The sequence below is a fragment of the Nicotiana tomentosiformis genome, chromosome 8 (genome assembly GCF_000390325.3).
Source record: "Nicotiana tomentosiformis chromosome 8, ASM39032v3, whole genome shotgun sequence".
Taxonomy (NCBI): Eukaryota; Viridiplantae; Streptophyta; class Magnoliopsida; order Solanales; family Solanaceae; genus Nicotiana; species Nicotiana tomentosiformis.
In genome coordinates this window covers 136,823,853-136,831,996 of record NC_090819.1, presented here as the reverse complement: position 1 = coordinate 136,831,996, position 8,144 = coordinate 136,823,853, and positions in this window count along the sequence as shown.

Genomic DNA, 8,144 nt, shown 5'->3' with positions numbered 1-8,144 from the left:
GTCCCGAATTCGTATAATTGTAACCCTTGAAATGAGCCTTATGTTGAAAATGAAAAGTCCGAAGGAAAAGAAGGGCGGGATGAGATATCCAGAGAGCTGAAAGGTATAAAACAATCCTTAAAGAACATGCAAGGGATGGGAAATCAGATTTACATGCCTTACAATGACTTGTGTATGTTTCCTGATATTCATATGCCCGCGGGGTTTAAAATGCCAAAGTTTAACTTGTATGATGGGCGTGGAGATCCAGTGGCCCATCTGAGGGGTTATTATAGTGAAATGAGAAGTGTTAGCGGGAAAGATGAGCTGTTGATAGCGTATTTCAGTGAGAGCTTGAGTGGGGCAGCCTTGGAATGGTATACTCATCAAGATGTCAGTAAGTGGTATGCATGGGATGACATGGCTCAAGATTTTGTTCGACACTTTCAGTACAATATAGACATTATCCCAGACCGTTCCTCCCTATCTAAGATGGAAAAGAAACCCGAGGAAAGTTTTAGGGAATTTGGGCTCAGATGGAGAGAACAAGTTGCTCGGGTCAATCCCCCGATTGATGAAGAAGAAATGGTTAAGCTTTTCCTACAAGCTCAGGGACCTACCTACTTCAATCATTTGATCCCAGCTTTAGGTAAGCCTTTCAATAATGTGGTAAAAATGGGGGAGATGGTAGAAGAAGGAATCAATTCAGGCAAAATCATGAGCTATTCTGCATTAAAAGGTACTACATAAGACATTCAGAATATCTCACTAAGTTTGGGGGGAAGAAAGAGAAATAGAAAAGATGTTGTTGAGCCCATCCATCGAAAGATCTAGTAGGCATTCCTGCTCAACGCTTTCAGTCTCAATATCGACCCCATGAATATCCTCATACTCGAGATAATCCTCCCCAATGCTACTTCTCTCCACAAAATCCCCAAAGTCATATCTCCTTCCTAGTACTCTATCCATAATGCACCGCCATATGCTCCATGTCCATAAGACCCGCAATGGCCTACACCACCTCCACAAATGTCTTACCCACCTCTACAAGCATATAAACCACCTACCCGCAAGATGTTCCAACCAAGGCCGGAGTACAAAATGAAAAGGCAGCAACAAAAGGAAAAGTCTTTCACTCCTATTGGAGAATCATATCCTAGTTTGTTCCACAGGTTGAGGCAATTGGAAATGTTGAAGACGATTCGGATTAAAATGACGAACCCCTTCCAAATGCCCCGGGGAACAACATAGAAAAGTGTTGGAATTTGAAAAGAGCAGTCCAGAAGCTTATTGATTCAGGTGACATTATCGGGCAAAATCCAGATGCAGTGGATACTAGCCAAAGTCCGTTGCCTGTTCATAATGAGACACATATGGTGGGCATGATTTGGGTTGAAAAGGAATATGAGAACTCTTCTGAGTTTCTTGGCGGGCCACTTACCGCAAAGTTTTTAGCGCTATCAGTCTCGGTTCCAAAAGTTGATCTTAAGAACGAGGTGGCAAAAGGGACCCAAAAGCAATTTGCTGAGGTCAATGTGATGGAGATTTTTGAAGGTCATAGTAATGTTGATGTGCGACTTAGTGGCTAAGATGTCGAGCTTGGAAATTAGAAAGACACTCCTTTCTTGGTTAACCATGAAGGAGTCTTGGTAGTTTATTTTGTCGTCATTTCTATTGTTCGGGTTATTTCAGGGTTGTAATCCGGATATTGTCTTGTGGCTCAAACCCTTCTTCCTCTTATTTTTCCTAGTTCGTTTAGTTGTAGTAACTCGTCTAGTGTTATCTAGTATTGTTCCAGGGTTGTAACCCATGTCTATTTTGCTTGTTTTGTTTTTCAAACCCTTTCACCGTCTGTCTAATGCAATCTCATGTTTTATGTTATTTCTAGTAAGTTTTTGTTTAGTTCTCTTTTTCCTTTTATAGTTCTTTTTATGGTGACTCTAGTGACATGACATGCATGCATAATTCTCAGTATGGTCTTGAAAGTTAGTCTAATCATGAAGCAATGAAATAAGTTTTGAAGATGACAGAGACATTTGAGGGAAACAAGTAAAGATTTAGACATTTTGAGATAATTTAAAGCCCGAATTGTGTGAAACTAGGGCGGATAGTTTGGGAAGTTAAGAGGACGACAAGAATTTGTTACAAGAGAGTGCCTCCTAGACAATTTGAAGCAAGGAACTTTGAGGTCAAGTCCATCTCAAGTTACAAGATAAAGCCAAGAGAGTTTGTCCCAAACTGATGGAGGGTATCCATTGTGAAGAAGAAATCACCCATCAGGAGTTCTGTACTTGACAGGGCACTAAAGAGAGATGGAAGGCATATAAGTGATATCAATGCCAAAGCGGCAAAACATATGTTGTGTATGATCTTCATTTTTCACCCTCAAGTTGCATGTGTTGTACTTGGCATTTTCAGATATTGAAAATCCCTCTTTCAGCTACCCAACCACTTTATACCCTTCGGTACCCTTTTGAGCCAGTGCTGATTTCTTTGACCTCCCCTCTTTTGGAATCGAGTATGAGTCATTAAAAAAACAAAATAATGCCCCCATAAGGTTTGTTTTAGAAAGTTCATTCCAAAAGAAAAAAAAGAAAAAAGAAAAAAAGAGAAAAGAAGAAAAAAAAAGAAAAAATAGCAACAACGAAAAGTATTCTTTTGAACTACGTTCGACCTGATTCTTGTGTGAACAAGATACGTAGGCAGCCTTAAGGTTCAGTCACACCAAGTCAAAAAATCCAAAAAATCTTCACTTCAAAAGAAACTGGGGCAGAAGTTTTGTTTTCTATAAAAGACGGTTCCAAAAGTTGTAAAGTTATACCCCATTTTGTCTTAGTTTGAATTTGAGCCTTCATGTTTTTCTTTCTTTCTAACCCTGTCCAAAAGCCACATTACATTCCAAAAAAAACCTCCCAGATAATCTTTGAGAGTGCCGAGCAGACATGCCGGGAGCATATGATATTTTACCATGATTAATGCTTTGTCATCTGCAGAATCAGAGGAAATAAGAAGAAAAGAACAAAATGAGAGAGTCTTATCGGTGAAAACCCTCACGGGCACCATAAGGCGACGGTGAGTTGAGAGAAAGAACAAAATGATAGAGGCTTGATAGTGAAAACCCTTCAGGGCACTACAAGTCCACTGAGGATCATGAATTAGATAGGACAATTAGAGCATTGAAGCCTAGTTTCACAGATTATAGGTATGACAAGAATGGAAGATTAGACTTGCTTGACACATCTGGCCACTTAATCCAAGATGCACGTCATGGACATTAGAGTTGGTGTTACATCAGATAATTTTCTACTTGATAATTTTCTTGTAAGATATCATCTCTTTCTATTGTCCCCTTACTCTGTTCCTATTGCTTTGTTTAAGTCCTCTTTTTGAGTATGTTTTGTCAGAACAAGTGAGAAATGACTTCAAAATTTGCTACCAGCTTTCCAATTGCACAAAGCGGAGTCTGGCTAGCACATCAAAGTGGCATAAGTCAGGAAAGAGTAGTATGCACACTAAGTTGGTGACAATTGACGTGCTTTGGGATTCATATGAAATGTAAAGGTTCGGTAAATATCAATTCATGAGCACAATGCAACAAATAAAGGGTCTAGGGCTCGAATAGATCAGAAGTGTTTTCTGTGGTAAGGTTTGACAGAAAAATGGTTAGCCAATAACAAGCAGGGTCTTCTAAGTTGAGAAGATCATACCTCCTAGGCATTCTCCTCGGTCGGAAGAGTTTTTTGTTTTTTCTTTAAGTTCAAGAGTCCCGCCTGGAGAATGGGGTCAGTTTTAGTTTCCTTAAGTCGTTAATCTTTAGCAATCCTTAAGTTCAGGGGTCCCTCCTAGAGAATAGGGTCAGTTTTAGTTTCCTTAAGTTGTTAATCTTTAGCATTCTTTAAGTTCAGTGGTCCCGCCTGGAGAATAGGGCCAGTTGTTAGTTTTCTTAAGTTTTCAATCTCTAGTTTTCCTTAAGTTCAGGGGTCCCGCCTGGAGAATAGGGTCAGTTGTTAGTTTCCTTAAGTTTTCAATCTCTAGTTTTCCTTAAGTTCAGGGGTCCCGCCTGGAGAATAGGGTCAATTTTAGTTTCCTTAAGTCGTTAATCTTTGGCATTCCTTAAGTTCAGGGGTCCCGCCCGGAGAATAGGGTCAGTTTTAGTTTCCTTAAGTCGTTAATCTTTAGCATTCCTTAAGTTCAGGGGTACCGCCTGGACAATAGGGTCAGTTATTAGTTTCCTTAAGTTTTAAATCTCTAGTTTTCCTTAAGTTCAGGGGTCCCGCCTGGAGAATAGGGTCAGTTGTTAGATTCCTTAAGTTTTAAATCTCTAGTTTTCCTTAAGTTCAGGGATCCCGCCTGGAGAATAGGATCAATTTTAGTTTCCTTAAGTCGTTAATCTTTAGTATTCCTTAAGTTCAGGGGTCCCGCCTGAAAAATAGGGTCAGTTTTAGTTTTTTTAAGTAGTTAATATTTAGCATTCCTTAAGTTCAGGGGTCCCGCCTGGAGAATAGGGTCAGTTTTTAGTTTCCTTAAGTTGTTAATCTTTAGCTTTCTTTGAGTTCAGGGGTCCCGCCTGAAGAATAGGGTCAATTCTAGTTTTCTTAAGTTGTTAGTCTTTAGTTTTTCTTGAGCTCAGGGGTCCCGCCCGAAGAATACGGTCAGCTTTTAGTTTTCTTAAGTTGTTAATCTTAGTTTTCCTCTAGTTCAGGGGTCCCGCCTGTAGAATAGAGTCATTTTTAGTTTCTTTAATTTATTAACCTTTGGCTTTCTTTAAGTTCAGGGGTCCCGCATGGAGAATAGGGTTAGTTTTTAATTTTCGTAAGTTGTTATTCTTTAGTTTTCCTTGAGTTCAGGGGTCCCTCCTAGAGAATAGGGTCAGTTTTTTGTTTTCTTAAGTTGTTAATCTTTAGTTTTTCTTGAGTTCAGGGGTCCCGCCTGGAGAATAGGGTCAGTTTTTAGTTTTCTTAAGTTGTTAATCTTTAGTATTCCTTTAGTTCAGGGGTCCCGCCTGGAGAATAGGGTCAATTTTAAGTTTAGTCAAGCCCAGTTTATAGTTTTCCTTAAGCTCAATCTCACAGGAGACACACATCCTAGTCGAGTCTTTAGTTTTACTATCATCATTGCATCCTTCATCAATAGCATAGTGATTTACAGTTGTGCTAACAACTCACAAATCTTCCTAGTGCAAACTGGGGTAGAAAATTTTGTTTGTTTTGTTTGTTTTGATTGCAGGCACCCACCTGGAGAACGAGGGGCAATATTTCAGAAATTGATTTTAGGTTCAAGACAAAGAAGCACCAGGAGCCCGCCTGAAGAACAGAGTCAACTTTTAGTTTTCAAGTTCAAGTGAGAAGTACCAGGAGCCCGCCTGAAAAACAGGGGAAACTTTCATTTTTCAAGTTCGAGTTAGAGGCACCAGGAGCCCACCTAAAGAACATGATCAATTTTCAGTTTTCAAGTTCAAGTTAGAGAAATATCTGGAGCCCGCCTGAAGAACAAGGTCAACTTTCAGTTTTCAAGTTCAAGTTAGAGGCAGAAGGATCCCTCCTGAAGAATAGGGTTAACCTCCAGTTTGTTTTCAATTCAAATCAGAAGTAGCACGAGCCGCCTGAAGAATAAGGTTTGCAAGCTCAAGTCTACTCCAAGTTCAAGTTTATTTCAAGTGCAAGCAGCAGGATGCCCGCCTGAAGAACAGGGTCAACTTTCAGTTTTCTTCAAGTTCAAGTCAGCAGGATACCTACCTGAAGAATATGGTGAATTTTCAGTTTCAAGGATCAAGTGGAGATTCAAGGAACATTCAAGACAAGAAGTAGATAGGATCTTGTATTTTTTATTTTGCTGTAATTTTTGCTTTTATTTTGATGTAATGGAAGGGACCACAGATCGGAGCCTCGAACGGTACCTCACTCGACTCTCTCATCCTCCCCACATATTCCATCACTTCATTCACCTCTGAACTACACGTGGCCTGATTCCTTTATAGCCAAGGATATGTAAGCAGCTCAGATACCCGGGCTCGGTCACAATCTTTTATCCATCTTTCTTTTATTTTTGAATAAGTGTCGGGTCAGAAATCAATTACGTCACTTACTTGATTCTTTGCTCAAAAACACTTCTTGTTTCCGAGTAAATAGGGGCAGCTGTAAGCACATAATTTTTGACTCACACATTAGGATTATCTTTAGTAGTCTTAGTATTTTTAGAATATTTATTTGAGTTTATTTCTATAGGATTTCACTCTATTATTAATTTTATTTCTAGTTTTAAAGCATAAAAATTGAAAACTACAAAAATAGTTTCATCCTTATAATATTTCTCATTTCTATACATATATTTATTTAATGTCCTTAGTTTTCTTTTTGGAGGTGATGTTATTTTAATTTCGCTATGATTTTAACCCACTTCTATTTTTAATTTTATTATGATATTTGAAAAATACCAAAAACAGTTTTATTTTATTTTAATAGTTTACTCTACTTACATAGGACTAATTAACATTTTAGTCGTATTTTAATAGTTTAGGCTCATTATTTTATTTTGCTCTAGGACAAAAGAGGTCCAAAATCAGCCAACCAAATTTTATTAGCCCACTAGACCTGCTGACCCGCCCAATACCCTTTTCAATCCTACCCCTTTATTTTTTTAATCTAATGGCCCTTATTATTTCCCCACACCTATTTAAAATCCTAATTATAACCTTTTCTAACCCTAAGGACCCTAGGCAACTGAAGACACAAGGATAGAACGCAGAGACAAAAACAGGGGAGGAGATTAGAAAATCATTGAAACCTTTACCTTCTTCCTCAATACAATCACTGAATTCATCCATGAATCTTACTGTTAGGAAGTTCAATTTTCCACCATAGGTAACTCCTTTTTCATCATCATTAAACACCAGATTTTCACCACTTGATTATAGAGACAATACCCATTTTTAACTTCTTGCTCTCCTTTAACACATATACACACAATCACATAGACGAGAGAATAGAGACAGAGAAACAAAAATCCGAATAGTTGCAGCAATTGAAAATTCGGCCTGCTTGAGGTTCGAGTTTCTCATTTTCGATCGGTTTGAAGTTCTCGTTCACGGCTCTTGGTCAGTGCAAGATGTTTCCATAAATTTCAGAGTTCAATTTGAGGTTTATTACTTACTCTGCTTTTAAATTTTCTTTATGTGATGCTTGCAAGCACTTTTGGCGAAGATGAATATATCATGACTGCTTTTCTATATCTAATTCTTTGTCTAGGATGTGGTTAAATTCCTTCATTTGTTAAACTCTCGTTTGATGCAAGATTTTCAATTAAGACCGTCTTCTGAATTAGATCATTGAATTAGTGGCACATTATGTGATTGGGGCTTAACAAATTAGTTAGTTTTAAAAGGGCCAATTATTCCATAGTCTGTTTATATTTGTTGGGTTGAAGTATGTCGATAGTATTAAATGGGCTCATATCATGTTGTAGTTAAATTTCTTGACATCTTTTAGTGCCTTAGTCTATTTTCAATTTTCATTTGGACAAGTTACTTTGTCTCTTATTGATTTGGTTCTAAAAGACCATGGTATAGCAAGATGGTTCCGATTTGAATTGAAAAAGTGATAGATTAAGAGATTTTGTAAGTTAGGTAGTGGATTTGTTGGCTTAAAATCAGATTTTGGGGTTTGGTTAATAATGAGAAGGAATTCGAGCTTAAGAAAGATTCTTTTATTCTCGTGTTACTTCTCTTTTAATTATTCGGGCAGTTAGGAGCATGCTTAGACTAACCACACCGAGGTAGGCAAACTTTAGGTCTTGTCTTTTATTTCATTCGAGGTAAGAGGTCGTTCCTTTTAGTTTATATTACGGAAAATATCCCGAAGAGTTTTTAAATATTTTTAACCGGGGAAGGCCCTGAAATACATGTAAATGAAGGCCAGAGACTAGATGATGTGAGGAAGCATAGAATAGAACTTTAGTATTTTATTTTTATTTTTATTTCTTTTTTAGATGGGGACGACCTCGAGCCTCCTTCCTGTTTATTTTCGTTTTTGTGTTTTTCCACCTCGATCTGAGTATTCTTAAAAGCCAATTTGATAAAGTGTGCAACCATACTAGTTACGGGACTTGGGGAATGCCTAATACCTTCTCCCGGAGTCAAATGAACCCCCTTATCTAGAATCTCTGGTGCA